The sequence below is a fragment of the Sturnus vulgaris genome, chromosome 5 (genome assembly GCF_052056855.1).
Source record: "Sturnus vulgaris isolate bStuVul1 chromosome 5, bStuVul1.hap1, whole genome shotgun sequence".
Classification (NCBI taxonomy): Eukaryota; Metazoa; Chordata; class Aves; order Passeriformes; family Sturnidae; genus Sturnus; species Sturnus vulgaris.
Window position 1 is genome coordinate 67,456,105 of NC_142247.1, and position 17,644 is coordinate 67,473,748.

The 17,644-nt window shown below is 42.3% G+C and overlaps 1 protein-coding gene across 2 annotated transcripts in view; it reads left to right on the plus strand.

Moving 5' to 3' along the window:
* Window positions 1-14,735: 14,735 nt before the first annotated feature.
* Window positions 14,736-17,644, plus strand: part of DMTF1 (cyclin D binding myb like transcription factor 1) — a 28,507-nt gene continuing 25,598 nt past the window's right edge. Inside the window, exon 1 of one of the 2 annotated variants that reach the window (XM_014883112.2) lies at window positions 14,736-14,900. The gene's annotated coding sequence lies outside the window, so the exon portion shown is untranslated. The remainder of the gene's footprint in view (window positions 14,901-17,644) is intronic. The other variant, XM_014883111.2, reaches the window with a different exon arrangement.

The window sequence follows — 17,644 nt, forward strand, 5'->3', positions numbered from 1 at the left end:
AGTGTTTGGGGCAAAACCACCTTTCTATCGCTTCTTTTTGTGAAGTGGCTCACACAAGGGGCTTCAGGTCTTGGCTTTGACATCCTTGGCTCTATAGAAACAGTTGGAACAGTAACAGATAATGTTTCATCCTTTAATCACTGTTGCCTACAGAGCCCCTGGAAATAAACAGAACTCACACTGGTATCTAAGTACTGATGTTTAGGGAAGAGATTCAGCATTTACAGAGACTCTAAGGATATTAATTCATAGCAGGTCAAAAGCCAGAGATGTTTGGTCTTGATGAGGTCATTGCTGGAGCTGGTTTCTTCCCCATCTGCTTGTGTGAGATTTTGGATGCAGCTGTGCAGACACAACAGGGGCAGGACGCTGAGCCACATGGATGTGGAGACTGGTGCAGACTCTCAGCTCCTGTGAGAAGCATTAGCCCTCAGATAGCTGTAAGTAATAATAATTTATGCTTATCACAAGAACAATCCCATAATTGTCCTAATAACTCTATGAACAATTTGTCCCATTATTTATTTCTTTGTTTGCCAGTGCAGTAACCTGAACACAAATGGCCAGGAAATACATTTTTCCATCATGTGACCTCTGGGCTCTATTGTCAGCTTGCTTTCTGTATCATGGAGTGAGCTCATTTATGAAAAGGTAGAGGAAAAAAAGATAGAATAGCCAAAAACTTTTGTATTAAATGTATTTACTTCGGCTGGGGGATGTACCTCTGGGTCCAAACTATCTTGAAACCAGCTATTTCCAAGGGAGAGAAATCTCTGGCTGACCCAAACTTTATTTAAATGATTAAAGAAAGTGTAAAAGACCTCACAGGAGAAACTAAGAATCATGCCATGGAGCCAAAGGTGTATTCTGGAGGTAGGCTGAAGTCTGGGTCACTGCCCTGGGTCAGGATTCAATCCTGAATCCTCCATCAGCCATGAATCCTCCATCTACCACTTTTGTTCTGTCTCTGCCACAGAGACATTTTACTTTTGAAACTCAGAGACAAAGACAGATGGAGGTTAAAAAGCTCTTCCTTAGCTCCCCATTCTCTGATGAGGATTATGGCTCACAAATTGTGATGGGGAAATGATGGAAGGGTCCTACACCTCTGCACAGCAACCATTCAGCACTGAAAATTATCTCACACTGGAAATGGCTATCGAAGTGGCCAAGGTAGAAGGTAAAAATAGAGAGGAGATTTCAAACTCAAAGAATAAATAAAGATAAATGTTTGCTAGTTATGTAGTTCCAGGATATTACATCAATATTAATCAAACTTCATGGCATTTTAAGTCAGTAAATAGCGTTTCCCTTATCTCAAAAACAAAAAACATGCCAGGTTGACAATGATGAGAGAGAGGGAAAGAGGTGCTAAACCACACAGTTTTAAAACTCACAATGCTTGGACTGTCATTTAAAACCAGTCCCGTCCATTTGAGTGGAACTAAACTGTGTTATAAGCATGCTATAGAACCGTGAAAACCTGTATAGGAGCCCAAATTGGGATATGTCAGCCACAGAAACAGCAATGTGCAGATAATGCTCCAGAGACTAATGAATTTTAAAAGGATAGCTCAGATATCTCCTTCTAAGAAAAAGGAAAACATTTTTGTTTAATACTTTTGGTTAGGGTTTTCTTGATGAAAATAGATCTTAAAACTTCTTCTTTTTTTTTTTTTTAATCAAATCCAAACATCAAATCTAATAATGGTTTAATCAAAAACTTTTTTTACTGAAAGGCCCCAGTTTTGGAAAAAGGGTGAACTAAAAATTGAGTGGTTCTAATTTTCAACCAGGACAAGGTAATACTTCACACAAGGCAAAGTGAGGAGACAACTCAGCTTTGCCTGCTCTGTGTGCAGCTTCACCACTCTGTCACACTTCTTTCCATTTCCTATTTGCAGAAGCAGAACAAAACAAATTTGCACAGAGCAGTCCAAATCAAAAAGCAATGATTACCTGCAATGAGCAAATAGAAAAGAGAGTCATTTCTAAAGAAAGCTGTCTGACTCTCATATATGCTGCTGAACTGTTGGTGAACTGGTTTTTTTTTCACTTTTTTCTTTCTGATAAATTTGACTCCCCTTTCTCTTATTGGCAGAGAACATGAGAGATATTTTTGTTAATTTACTGGGAAGATAGCTCTCTGAAAATTTTTTGTGACTAAACAATGCAATGAAGTTTCATAGAAATGATATCTGGGAAAATACATCATATTTTTGTCACTTCATTGAGATATTCACCTCTCTCTGGGCTCTTCATGCACATAATGCAGCTATCACACACTGTGAGGTTAAAAAATAGCTGCACAGAAAAAATGAACTTGACTGGCAGATTTTGTGAAGGTCACAGAGCAAGAGGGACTTCACACAAATCCACATGGCACTCAGAAAATATCTTATTTTACTGAATTCTGACAGGGGCCACATCCAAGTCTGAATGTTATGAAAACTGGGAGAAGGCTGGATGTAGACATAATCTCTACAAGTGACCTTTGCTGCCTCTCTGCCTTGGCTTCAGACATAAGCTGCTCCACATTTAGAAAATATTCAGAGATGAATTCAGAGCACATTGGAAATCTGCACCAGAAACCTACTTTTTAATGCTGGAGCCTGACTTGCTGCTAGCAATGATCAGAGTGAAGGCAACTCCATCAGCCTGAAAGAGCAGGGTATAAAAGGTTAGAGCATCTCTAATGTCAATTAGAAGAGCTTCTATGGTCAAACCATCATTAAAATGGGAAAGACAGGGGAAAAAGCCAGGAATCTGTGCAGCATCCTGCATCAGACCTGAAAGATGGACTGGCCTGATTCTCAGCTGCTGCTGCTGCTGCAGGCAGCAAACAGCTCTGAGATTAAAAGCACAGTACTGATAAGCAAAAAAGAAAACAAAAATAGACAAAACAAACAAAAAAATCAAAGCCGAAGCAACAAATTAAATCATTGATTTCAGCCACATCACTGCATATATACATATATACATATATACATATATACATATATACATATATACATATATACATATATACATATATACATATATACATATATACATATATACATATATCTATCAATCTATATATATATATATATCAACAGTATTTTTTTTATCAAAATGATAACTTCAATATTCCCTATCAATTGCAGTGTATTGGGCTTTTTTTCCATTTTTTTCAATACTTTCCCACTTACTCCTCACAACTGCCTGTGGTGTCTAATACACATTACAGAGATACATGAATTATCAAAGGTCATCTTTTCAAGAGGGCTGAGGTGTTTATCGATATTTTTTCATATATGTAACCAGAACTATTTTACCCCAAAAGAATTTGTAATTCCTTTCTAATCGTAGGACTGTTTGCCATAGCTGGCAAAATTTCTGATATTATATATGGCAGTTCTTTCTATTTGACATAGCTGACAGTATTTCTCAGCAGGGAATTTGCAAAAAGTCTAAAAGGGATTTAGAGCTTTTGTGCAAGGACCTCAAATTCAGGCTCTTTAATTTGTATCACTCCCTGGATTTCAGCCATTCTGAAAAAGGCCCTAAATACCCAAAATAAATTTAAGATTTTAATAGTTTGGAATCCTATCAGATATATTCCTGATCTAAATTCATTGAACCAGACATGATTGAAATTAAGAATATACTAAGGTATTTACACAATAAGAATGCTGAGGACTGATATTTTAAATTTCTCCTGCTTGTATGGATGTTCACATTGTCTTAAATGGACGAACATGTAAGAAGCAGATCTCAAGAATATGATCTCAACATCAATATCTATAGATTTTCTTTCCAAAACAGCTGATTGATGACAGAGTATTTAAATTGGGATATTGTTCATTTGAGGGGGGGATGGAAAGGGATTTTGTAATTTCTTGTTCTTCTTGTCAGTCCTGTAAGCAGAGATGCCTTTTTCCCCTTGAACAGAGTTTTCTGATCACCAGTGACATATCAGCTGCAGAGATGAAAATTATTTCCTAGACAATTAACTCAGAATCACCTGTTAGAGACAGGCCAGGAATGCTTTCACTGTTCCTGGCACTGATGGGTGAAGCTGGTTGGTTTATGTTATAATGCTTTGTTTGTTGGCTGTAGCTTTGCCTTGTTATCAACGTTAGAAAAGCTGTCTTTCTGAGTTACAGAAACATTTCAGATTATGTGAGAGAAGGAGATGGAAATACAGGTTCTCCATATCCCTCCCAAATTTTTTTTGTCACCCAGTGACCTCTGTCATCAATAACATCTTCTTATCCTGCCTCCTGCTCCTATATATTGAGCTGCAGTGAAAGGTGCCTTGCCAATAACTATACCCCACAGCTAAAGATTTGTGCTGATTTAATTTGAGAACAAATTTATTTTTAAAAGCCTGAACAGATGAAAACAAAAATTGTAACAGAAACCAGGATGCAATTTGTAGTATAGCACTGAACTGCTACAATGCAGAAATGTGGCCATATGCTTGTGAGTGTAACATTTTGTCCTTTATTTTAATTCTCGTTGGTTCAAGATGGTAAAAAAGCTTTTACAAATGAGTTGAAGGAATGAGTCCAACAGTTGAAACATACTGATCACTTTACTGGTAAGAGTGATTTTGCTGGTTAACTCCATCAGTTTAGACTGAAAATCTATTAAAGAACAGTGGACCGATTCTGACAAGAGTCATCCAGGTGGGATAAATCCAGATTTACAGCCATATAAATAAGGAGGATATGACCCATCTGGCATGAATTAAAAAATTACATAACCACAAGATCTTCCAGATGCTTTCAAATCCCTAGGAGGATCACTCTTTTTCTCTCATAAGAGTCCTGTACAGAGAAACCTGCACTCTCAAAATTACCATAATGAAGAAACTCACAAATCATTTGCAAGCTCGAAGCAAAGTTTTCTGCTTGGACATGATCCAATCCTCAGTGCAGCAGCACTCTGACATTTACTAAGGGATTAGCACATCCTCCAGCATCACATCCCAAACACCACTGCACTGCAACCTCTGGCCCCACACATACAGCTGCTGTTTGTTTTCAATGTGATTTGCACAAATGTGCTGGCCCCGGGTGAGCTGACATTTGTGTAATAGCTGTCAGAGGAGAAAGCTGTCCTGTAACTCAGACCTGGGGGAAGAGGGAATCTCAGCCAATGGTAAAACCCCGGGAACAAGTCTAGAATTTCTTAGTTCAATCCCTTTTTGAGCTGTTGTGGACTGATTCCTGCAGCTCATAGCTGGGGATCAATTTGTCACGCTCCCCTCTATCCCAGCCCCCAGGAAGGCATTTTAGCTTCTGTCCAGCACTTGCTCCTGATCTGACCCCACTCGGAGGTGGATGGTGACTGCATGGCTTTGGGAACTTTCCCAAGTTCCCAAATTGTTGAAAACAACAACCCAAACCCTATAGGGCCAGGGTGTACCAAGGGAAGCACAGCCAGGCACTGGTCTACAGGTACTGACCAGTGGACTGGAGGACAAGCTGTGATTAGGACAGTCCTTGGGGAGGATGCCACACACCTGCTGAAACAAGAGGAGGGGGTGAGGTTGGAGTATCCACCTGTGAACAGATCCCCAAAGTAATTTTCATCTCACAGGGCTAGAATAGCCCAGAGGTTGCTACCAGCAACCAAGCTGGATTAATCAGTGCTCTGGGAACAAAGAATTTGTCTTGCAGTCTGATGTTCACACAACCCTTCACCTGTGCTGGAGCACAACCAAAGGGCAGGATTGAGAGGTATTAAAGAGCTGAAAGGCTTTTTATTCCTGAAAGTTGAATTCACAGTCCAGTTTCTCATTTGATAAATCCATAGCTGTCAGCTACAGGCGCTTCAGGGCAGATTTGCTGTGTAGGAGCACAATGTGCTGTACACACAACTGTGATCCTGGACATAAACACAAAAAATTGATTTCTCACTCCTTTGTTTGAAATGTTCCTGTCTGTAAATGCTGATTATAAACTCATTTTCCATGAGATCTATCTTCTCATACTTTCTCTCTACTATGTAAAAGAAAAGTATCCAAAATTAAACAAAGAGAAAATTGGTCATCTGGTAAAGGTGATGATGGCATATGAGAAATTCTTCTTACATTGGAGCACAAGTTAAAACCTGAGCTTTTCAGTAAACTACCAAGGACAGACAGACAGCCTGTATCTGGGACAATCTTCCTACTCATTCACTCCCTACAGATTCACATCCTTAGCTGGTCTAATTCTGCACAGTCTGACTGACTCCTGCAGTGGAGTGAGTTTACAGTAGGTAAATATTCATCCCTGCAAAGGTAAGGGATGTTCAGACCACAGAGGAGCAAGTCCACCTATAGCCTGAAGAACTAGATTTATCCTTCTGACCTCTGCAAAGGAATGAGGATATGAATGGGATAATGAGAAAAGGGAAAATTTAGACACAAAGCATTGAATTAATTGTGAGAAAAAGACCTGAGGCATCACATAGTTCTCCCATCAAGGCAGGTGCCAAAAGCAATCGGTTAAAATTCATTTTACCACTCATTCTGAGGCAGAGAGCAGACAGCAGAGAACAGCCTACAGGGCTAAACAGCTTCCAGCCACCAGAGAAGGATTTAGATGTGGTTGGTCTTGGACAATGCTTTAAATGCCCTGGAACACACACCTTCAGCTATGGGACCCTAGAGACTGCTACAGACACAAGAGAGGGGCTTCTGAAATGGCAAATGTGGAAGCCCAGTCTGCATTTTTCACATTGGGCTCAGGGCTCCCACTGGTGACTGAAGCTGCTGATGGCAGTCTCACTGGTGGAACAAATTCAGGAATCATCCCCCCAGCGAGCAGATTTAAATTAACCTGATTATTTCATGCCAGCTCTTTGACAAATGAGTCTGATTTATTTAGCTCATTTAAAACAAGTTCATTTTAATGAAGTTATTTATATAACTCTGTGCTGCCATTAGCCAGATTACATGCTGTCCGAAGGGCATAATGCATGATCTCATTTCCAACTTAAACCCCTTCTATTTCTTTCATCCTCTAACTTAAGTAGCAGGAGATCAGAACATATGTTCCTCTGTTTCTCTCTAGATGGCAAAAAGTCGTTTGACAGCTGCCAGGTATTATCAGCTCATTTAGTCACTTCTTCTTTAGCCTAGGAAATCAGATTAGAATGTAAAACATATTTCTGCTAAATCACAGGGAAATAAAGCCCTGTTTGAGGTCCAGAAATATATAACTTTTGGAAATGGATAATGCTATCCTGACCACTGCCTTTTAAATTGTCAAATTTGTTTTACTGCTTTAATTGCTTTGGAAGATTATTCTCACTAGTTTTTGCAAGTCTAATAGGAAAAAAAAACAAACCTGTTGTGGTTCGGGTTTCAAGTTCTACCCTGACATGGATTTTCCAAGAGGCAAACTTCTCACACTCATATTTACACTCATACTTCCCCACATGAGTGCATGGGCACCTGGGCACAGAAATCCACTCTACAGAGCACCTGGAATGTTTGAGCCTTGCTGAGAACATGAGAGATCCCAGGAAAAGGCACATGGGCACTCCCACTTAAATCACCACTGGAACAACTGGGCACTGGGTATAATCTTGGACTGAGACCCAATGATTCTTTGTGAGTTCAGGTGGAATTACCATTAGCAAGATAAATGTATTTGAAGAACTTGGCCATGCAGGATTGGACTGATGTTATTGATGTTATTTATGAAGTGCTGAGTTTGGAAAATACTGCCTGAGGTTCAGATGTGCTTAAGCATCAGGGACCTCTCCTTGGTCCTTCTGATGCAAATGGAAACATTTCTCAAGGCGTTGGAGGAGATAGAAAAGTGCTCTGAAGACTTCAGGAGGATAACTTTGTCTCCCTAAGTTTACCTCTGTCTCTTCTTGAATGTAAAGCATCCACAGAAAATTTTAGGCACATACATTCTAAGAGGACTCATCCAACTGGGCATCACCTCAGAAGTGGTCCCTGATGGACTGTTTTCTCATTAAAAGGGAAAAAAGGTGCTCACTTCTTTTTGCATAAGAGTTTCTGGCACAATTCCTTCCCCAGGAGCTGGCAGGCTTCTGTCCAGACTCCTCCTCATTGTGGAGTACAGGTCCACGGGCATGTTCTCCTCAGCAGTGAAGCCACCCAGAGAGATGTCTCCCTGCAATCACTTCTGCTCACATCCTACAGCTCTTGTCTTTGACTTTTTAACAAATTTATGGGTTTATGCTGGAAACTGGGTCATTGGAAAGTTCCAGGGCAAAGCAGAAAACCAGCAAAAAATTACCTATTTTGGACATTTTTCTTAACCCAGATAGTTTGAGTCATGCTGCATTCTAGCAGAGGTGGTGGGGGGGATCTGCTCCTTCTCTTCTTACAGAGAGCATGACATGAACCCAGGGTAGGAAGCCTGATGCTCAGCTGGGAAGGATAAAACACGAGTCCCATACTCAGCTCCCTGGACTTTCAGATTACACTCTCACAGGAAAAACCTGAGGCAAATGACACAAATACTTGTCTGGCTCCAAGTGTGCTGGCTGCAGGAATAAGTTCTTTCTTTTTCTTGGTGCTTCTGGCCTTTAGCTCTAGCACTTTCAGCCACCCTCTGAGAATATGGGTGCTCCACGAACCTCTCGAGCAAAAGAAGTGTTTATGCACCTCTTGGACAGCAGTTCCAGAAAGCATATGAGATCTATCCCTAATTTTTCAGCAATTTTTTAGACATCTAAATTTAGATATTAAATAGGCTGATCCCATCCTTTACTAATTCTTTCAAATATTCTTTTGTTTTTTTCCAATATAAAACATTTGGGTTGGTTCTGGGGTTTTTTGTTTCCCAGAAAGAAACCACTGAGAGAAACCTTTAATCACACCATACATTGCAAGAAAAAACAATCAGCAATGGATCACAGTATCAAGCATGTGACATAAAAAGAAACATTAAAAACTAGGGCAGAAGTGACTCTCAGAGGTTGTTTAGGTTGTGTCTCAGGTATATCTATTGACAGAAACTTCAGACTGCTGTCAAAGGGAGACTGCAAGACCAGCATGGGCCTGAAAGGCTAGATTTATAAACATAAGAAAACCTTAAATTGTGGGAAATATTGCCACTAATAGATTTTCTTCCAGTGGAATGATTTTGGTTTGGAGTTGCATTTTTCCTGCCAGCTCTGTGATAATCCAAAGAGGCAAAACCAAAACTGGCTGATCTGCTTACATAGTTGAAGTTGGAAGCAGAACAAGAAAGAGGGGAAGAATTTCATTTCGTAGTAAAACAAATTTAGGAGCAAACTCGAATGAAAATATAAAAGAGATGCTGTTTGCTCACATCCCTTCGAAGTTGAAAAAGCTGGTTCCTAGCTCCTGGATATATCACAGCACCATCTGCCAGCAAAGAGTAGAATTACACCATAAATGGCACATTTTCCCTAAGAAACACTCTGTCCCCTTCAAATTCACAAGAGGTTTGTCATTGCTTTCACGATAATCCAGTATTGAGCAAAAAATCCAAAAAAGCTGAACCTACATAAAAGCCAAATCAACATGCAGCTCCAATACAGGACAAGTTTTTCCAGTGTAGAATACATCACTCTCCTCCCACAGCTTGAATTGATCAGAGTTCAAGATTATGACCATTCATTTACTGGGGTTTTGTGGGTGACATAGGCCAAGGAAGCAGCTCTTTGCCCTCTGGTTGTCCTTCCCTCCCCTACACAGCTGCAGTCCCCCTGTCCACCCATGGCTCCTGCACACACAGCCTGTGCACAATGCCATGCAGAAAGCACCTGTCCACTCTTACCTGTTCCCTCCCACAGAAAAAAACTACATTTGTACCCTCTCCTCATGGCTCCCTCTGTGTAGCAGGATGCTTTGCCTGGAATGAGAAAAATAACTGGAACAATGCTCTAGTTCCAAAGTTATTAGAGGTAAATGAAGAAGGGAACCTCATGCTGCTTTTAGTGCTGATTAGTGCTGAAACCTGTACGACACATCAATCTCAAAGTTAAACATCCTGATAGTGAGATAAAGATGTGGTAGACCTGGCAAAAAAAGAACAAACAAGTGCTACTACTGATCATACACCTAGGGGTGCTGAGCTGACACAGCTGGCCTGGAAACATATGACTGATAGTGAATCACTTTACAATAAAACCCAGTTCCAAATTTTAACACTGGGGTCTTATAACATACCTCTTCTTGGGGTGTATGTGTGGAGATTCCTCCCTTTAGTGGGGATGCCCCTAATGGTTATTCCTCGAGGCTGAGAGAAAGAAATCTGCCCATGGTCATTGGTGTGGATGAGTAACATAAATCTCTACTTAATACTTGCTCTTGCTAGCTTTAATACAATTGCTTTAATAAAATTGCTTTAATGTAATTGCTTCAATATCGCTTCTTAGTGCAGTATGTTATAATCGTTATAGCTCCTGTACTGTCTGCTAAAAAATTCTGATTAAGATCTTTTTGTCTAATCATAACCATAATAAATGATATATATTTATATAAATACATCTGGTTTGCCATCCTTAATCCTGTGGGACAAAGTTGTATAAAGGTTCGATTACACCTAAATAAACCTTTACACATAAACTGTTGACAAAGTCTGGGGCTCAGACTGGATTCAGCTGCACTCAGGCTCCTCTCTAAGCAGGACTTTAGAAAGCAAGGGGCGTCCTCTCTGCACCTCATGACTCAACGGGAGGGCTTCTCTAATGAACTTTGTCTGAAGCTCCCACTCTGCCCACGACACGCTGCCATCAGCGCCTTTGATTTCAGTAGATCACAGTAAAGCACTCCCAGCTGGGATCCATCTGCTTCTCCCATCTGCTCTGTCCTTTTCTCTCCCTTCTCTTCTGCCAGTGATGCTGTGAAGTCTCATTCCTTCTCCTCTTCTGCTGTCCATACACCCATCTTACAGAAACCAGAGCCTCCTTCCTGTTTTCTCGGACATCCCCTCCAAACACTAAATCCTTACGGATACTCTGAATTGCACAGCTGTCTTCCTGCTAAACTCAACAGCAGGAAGAATGGCTCATCCCAATGTTGCTGGCAGCTCAGATCCATGTAGACCTTGTCCTCTGCTCACTGTCTCTGGAATTCTGATCCTTTTTCTTCTCCACATTTAGCCAGATCAATGGAACCATTCCTAGTCTTCAACTGGGTTCAGAGGGATTGCTACTGCAATGGCCCCAAGGTATGGAGAGAGCAACCAGGTATGGAGGTGTGCAGCCTGCACTGACTGCCATCAGAATTCACGTGTCTCAGCACAGGTTTCAGGAAAAAAGAATTACAATGCACTCATTCCCAGCTCTGCAGACTGAGAATTGAGGGTCCTGAATACATTGCCATCCTCTAACATTTTCCAGGACTCTGACAGAGGGTAAGTGACAGAGCAGGCACTCAAAATGAATACATAGAGACTTTATAGGTGGTCAGGAAATTACGAGATTGTCATCAAAGACAAGGTCTCAGAATGAGTGAGTGCTCTTTATAGGATTCTTCCTAGGTCAGACCACAAAGTAATAATATTTCTTACAGGAGATCTGCTCTGCAAAGAACACACACAAACTGCCACCAGTGCTCTGTTACTCCTTCTCTGCATCTCTCTCTTTCATGGCAGCTCTTCAGAGCCTGAGCAATTCTCTATAGCCAGCCCCTACCAAACTGTGAGCATACAAATGAACAAGTGTTATATAAATACTAGATTGTTTATTTTTATATTAACTATCTTTTCTGTCAATGAGTAATGAATATATTTGCTGCACCCATATGTAATTAGACACATATCTATACGGATATGAATAGATTTGCTGTACCCATATGTAATTAGATACATATCTATACAGATAGAAATCTACGTAAATATGAAAAATCTCATAAACAAAGAGGAATCAAGGCCTTTTCTAACTTCTGTGTTTTGCATTTCTTCCCCTGAATCTTGCAGACTAAAACTTTATTTCTTCTGCTACCAAAAAGGATCTGTGCCAAGATTTCTGTCACCACCCATGCAATCAGATTTGGGATTATTAAATTCACACTTTGCCTTCAGGATTTATGGTGAGTCATCAGCACGTCGATCCTCCTTCCCATATCTTTGCTTTATCAAGCAGCACCACAGTCTCACTTTTCCCCAAATGCTCGACGAGGAGTGAGTCTGCTGTACCTACAGAGCAATGCTAATCGGGCTTTAATTGGAGCAGAGGAAGAGACATTCCATCTCTGGGATGCAACTGGTGGGTCTGGAGCACATGGTAGTAGGGACACCTGGTGGCTATCAGGAGCACAGGGCCTCTGGAAGAAAACTCAATGTGAGTGAAAAGCTATCTTAATCTAAAAATGAAATGGTTAGGTCTGTAGCAAACTCTGTGTTTGAGTCTTTCATCAAGTTAAATAGGTATAGATGCATGTAATTGTTCCACTAGCATGGGATAACTCAGGATTCATGACCCTCATTTGCTCTGTGGAACAAGAGGACCTTATAAGAGTAAGATTTTGTCCTGTTCCTGAAACACCAGAGAATTCCAGCCATAATTTTATCTACATATACCTTGAACCTAACATAATGTTCCTAACTGTGGTTACAGCACATATATGTGAGGAAAATTATATTCTTTCTATTGCAAAAACAGGGAATAGGGCCCAAACAGAGGTCATCATCCCAAACTCTGAACAAAGTCTTGCAGATCTGTGACTAAAATGGTGGCATAAAATTTCCAGTGGCCCAGTCCTCAACATGCTGCCACTTCACAGCTTATCATCTTTATATGTGGCTATGATACGTCCCAGAACAACACCACTATGTAAAAGGAGGTACAGATTTTGCAGGTAAATCATGTTTTCTACAAGGTACATCCAGATAAGTAAGATAAAAATATAGTAAAGAGAAATGCTTTATATCCAGCATGGAGAAGGCTCATAACTTAAGGGATGACAAAGGGTAAACTAATTTATGGAAAGAGTCCTCTTCATGTTTGCTGCTTACTGCACAAGGTCTTTTTAGAAATTTTCACGTGGTGAAAAGGCTTATAGGAAATTTCAGTATTGTCTCCTGCAGTCTGAACACAGCCTCCTAATGAAGCATTTTGGTACAGCTCAAGGAAGTGGTATCCTGTTATTTTCAAAGCAAGCCCATAGCTGCCTTGAAAGCAAAGCAAAGCCAAGCAAAGCAGGCAAACAAAACCCAAAAACCAAACAGAAACAAAAAACCACCATCAACAAAACAACATAAAAATAGAGACATGCTTCAAGGAAGGCAAATGTTCGTGCTTCATTTGCTGCAAAAAACTGGGGGAAAAAAACTGCAAGAGATCATGGCTGGTGAGTCCAATAGTTGTATGCAACCCTAGAATAGCAAATTGTGTCTCTACTTTGGCCAATTAATGCCTAAGGGTACCAGGCACTTAAATTTTTTCCCTGGAAGTCAACTACTCGGTGTGGAACCCGAGATTCCTGAGTTTTGATGTCCAGAAATACCAAGTACACATAGACCAGAGTTAATGTCAGTTTGCTTTGAACAAAACAGGTGCTATAAATCCTGCTTTCAGCTCCTTAAACCTGTTACCTTCTTGTACCAGCTCCACATTTAATCTCCATACTTTTACCACCATTTTTATGTGCAATGTCTCTTCCCCTAAGCTGCCCTGTCTTCCCATGAGGACACTTTTTAAAGCTCCCAAAGTTTGGGGAGGATACAGCTATTCACACGTAAGGGAATTGGCCAAAAAGAGGCTTTGTGGTAGAAAAGCAATGAGGTTTTTAGACAAAAAATGGCAGGCAGGGGATGCCATGCACCCTCTTGCCCTTATGTGTCCGGTTTGCCTGTGAGGGGCTCAGCTCAGTTTGCCAAGGATCATGGCACCCACAGGCACTCATTCCACAGGGCAGCAAGCACCACATGCTGGGCACCACTATATGCTTGTTTATTCTTGGCTTTGTGGATAATTTTTGATAATATGCCTTGGTTTTGTGAGGTTATTGGGCAGGAGGGAAATGAAAAGTGACCCCAGTCACAGAATGGTTAGGATTCGAAGGGACCTCTGGAGACCATCCAGTTCAACCCCCCTGCCAAGGCAGGGTCACCCAGAGCAGGTTACACAGGAATGCATCCAGGTGGGGTTGGAATGTCTCCAGAGAAGATTCCACTACTTCCCTGGGCAGCCTGTTTCAGCACTCTGCCACTTTCATTGTAAAGAAGTTGCTCCTCATGTTGAGGTGAAAGTTTCTGTGTTTTAGCTTATGGCCACTACTCTTCATCCTACTACCACCAAAAAATGTCCGGCACCATCCTCTTGGCAGCCACCTTTGAGATATTTATACACGTTGAGATTCCCTCCCAGTTTTCTCCAGATTATAAAGGCTCACCTCCCACAGTCTCTCCTCATATGAGAGATGCTCCAGAGCCTTCATCGTAAGTGTGGCCATTGATTAGACACTGATTCACATTCATTGATTAAACATTGGAATGGGCTGCCCAGGGAAGTGGTGGAGTCACCATCGCTAGAGATGTTTAAGGCAAGTCTGGATGTGGCACTCAGTGCCATAATCGGGTTGACAGGGTGGTGGTATTCGGTTGTAGGTTGGGCTCGATGGTTTCCGAGTTCTTTCCCAACCTAATCGATTCCGTGGCTCCGCGGCGGAAGCCGTGTGGATGTTCAGGGGGGTCTGTCCCCGGGGCCCCTCAGCGGGGCGGGGAAGGCACCGTGCGCTTTGTGGCGCCGCCGGCGCTCCCGGCCCGGCTCCGTGCGCTTTGTGGCGCCGGGCGGGCGGGCGGAAGCGCCGGGCGGGCGGGCGCGGGCCCTTCCGGCGGGCTCGCAGCGCCTCGCCCCGCCGCCGCCTCCGCCTCCCCCGCTCGCAGCCCGCCGCCGCCCGGCGCCTCCATCCTGGTACTTGGGAGTCTCCATCCTGGTTTCTCAAGTGCCCGGACCCAAAACAGGAAGTAAGTGCGCGGGGCCCTGCGGGATGGCAGGGCCGGGAGCTCCGGGCAGCGGCGGCGGCCGCGGGCGGAGGGGAGGGGACGGGGCGGGGAGCGGCCGTGTGCGGGCCTGCGGCTGGGCGCGCTCGGGCCGGGCTGCCGGCCGGGCGGGCAGGGCCGGGCGGGCGGCGGAGCCCGCGGCGGGGCCGTTCAGCGCCGCTGCCCGTGAGGGCACGGGAAAATGGCGGCGGCCGCCCGGGGCCAAATGGCGGCGCTGGCGGCCGCGGGGCAGCGGGAGCTGAGGCGGGCCCGGAGCCGCCGCCCCGGGGGGCAGTGCCGGGGCAGGGGCTGGGCCGCTGCCTCCTGCCGGCTGCTCTCCTGGCAGAGCCCTGGGCCAGCCCTGGGCCGCGGCTCCCCGCCTGCCCGGGGAACTGCCGGGCGTCGGGAGCGCTGCGCGCAGGGAAATTGGGAAGCGGACGGACGGGCCGGCCCTGGAAATCGCCAAAGCTGGCTCCCTTAGGAGGGCAGCGCGTTTGTTTATTATGCTTTATTATTTTAAATTTTTTTCTTTTTTCGGGTTTTAACTCTCTCCCACAATACCTGGATGTTTGTAATGTGAGGCCACCTGCAGCATCGCGTTTGAATTTCTCGATTTCCTCTCGCTGGGTCTGCGCTTGGGGTATCCTGAGTGGGTTTTATCTGTTTTGTTTCATAATTTATTTTTTTTTTTCGCAGCGAGAGTTGTGATTTGAGGTTGCTTAGGGCAAGTGGAGTCTGAAATGTTCGACTCTGCCACGCTCAGGGGTTTGATCTTGGAGCGGTACCAGGATTTTCTGCACTAGAGCTATGCTCTGTTTTCCCAAAATAAAAGATTCCGGTCGGAAAAGCCTATATTTCCCCCACCCTATTTTTTTCCCCCTCTTTTGAAGTCTCTTTATTCTTGGTTGTGCCTTTGGGCGTGGTGGAGTGTTTTACTCTTGTAAAACAAGCTACCAGCTACTTCTTGTACCAGCTGACTGATAGTATTTGTATGTATTCATTCACAAAGAGTTACAATGTTCCGCCCCACCTGGCCATTGTTAGTTGAAGTAATCTAGAAAATGCTTTTTGTTTGCCAGCGCCGGTTTGGCTACAGATGTAAATTGGCCTCTTGACAGCGTAGTTGGAATTCCTTTGCAAAACCAGGAGATGCAGATTCTGCATTGATATGGGCACATCTCATTCTAGTTTTCGTTTATATCATTTCACGGGATTATAGTAGTAAACAAGTTCATGATGTTTTATGACTTACTGAAAAGATTGAACGTTAATTACAACTTAAGTAGAATGCCCAAAAAAATCCGATCTTTGTCTTCACCACACAAAATTATAAAAAGCGGCCATGTAAGAAACAAAGACCTCTCTCTGCTGTGTTTTGCATGTTCTAATAGGTCCTTTTTTTGAGCATCATTTCTGTGCTTATCTGTCCATCAGAAAGCAAGATTTACCTTTGCTTATCAGACTTACTGCTTGATCAGGCTTATCAGTTAGGATAATATTTCTTAGTTTTCTTGCATGCTAAAATTCTTCCCATTGTTTATAAAGGTGAAGAAGTTACTGAAATGCTTAGCATGGACTGGATTTATGTGAAGGGGAAAGAATTTTAGTACATACAATACTTAGGAAGATTTCTATCCATAGCCATAATCTCGTCCCCAACAGCCAGTTCCTAAAAAAGAAAACTTGAAACTTTCTGTGTATATTTTTTTTGAAAAAGGCAGAACAGGAGTTTTATTTTGTTTTGTGTTGGTTTTTTTTCCCTTTGTGACATTTAAAGCATGCTTTTTATTAAACTTTCAATGGACAGGCTAAAGCTTATGGAGTTCTGCCAATTTTGGATCAATGCAAATGAGAACACTTTGTCCCATTGTGTCTCCCATATATTCTGTTTCAGTGATGGCCCACTTCTCTAAATACCACTGACGAGTAGGATGCAACTGTTCCTAAAGGATTGTAATCTCACGCTGATACAGATTAATAAATCCTTGTATGCCCCAGACTCAGACTGGATCCTTACGATTGGTGTCTTCCCAGCTTGGTTCCTTTTCATATCCATTGTTGGCAGCTGTTAGAGAAAACTTCTGCATGGTGGAATTTTAAATCTGAGCAGAACCCATTTGGTCTGGAGTAAAGTTGGGGGAGTTTCATTGAATATCAGCATAACAGCACTGGCACTAGTTGAATAATAAAAATTCCTGATAATGTACTGGAAGTCCTGACTTGCTGTGGAATACACTAAACATTCAGGCTTCCTAAAATATGAGGTCCTGTAATAACTTTGTTTCCTTAGTCTTACTCTTGAACAAATGCCTCGAAATCCCAATGCATTCCATATGATTGTTCCAGTTAAATGCCACAGTAACTGAAAACCTCCCCTAATAATCTTCAAAATTTGCTTTTTACAGAACTTAGTGAAACATGCTTACTGCCCAGTGCAGAGAACGCAGCCTTTAACACAATTTACTACAGAAATTTAAAAAGATTTACAACAGTCCACCGAAGACTAGACATAATGTTCAGTTAATAACTAGGGGCAATGACAGAATTCTGTCTGCAAGAGTAAAAATACTATTTCTTAGAAGTGCTTAATTTTTACGGCCCACAGAATAATTGAGCCCGTTTGCTTGATGAGGGTTATTTAGAATTAAAGGAATTTTGTATTAGGATGTAATTTTTTTTTTCACCTTGGTGGAAAATCAGCTTTTTGGGTTGTTTTTTTCCTGCCATAA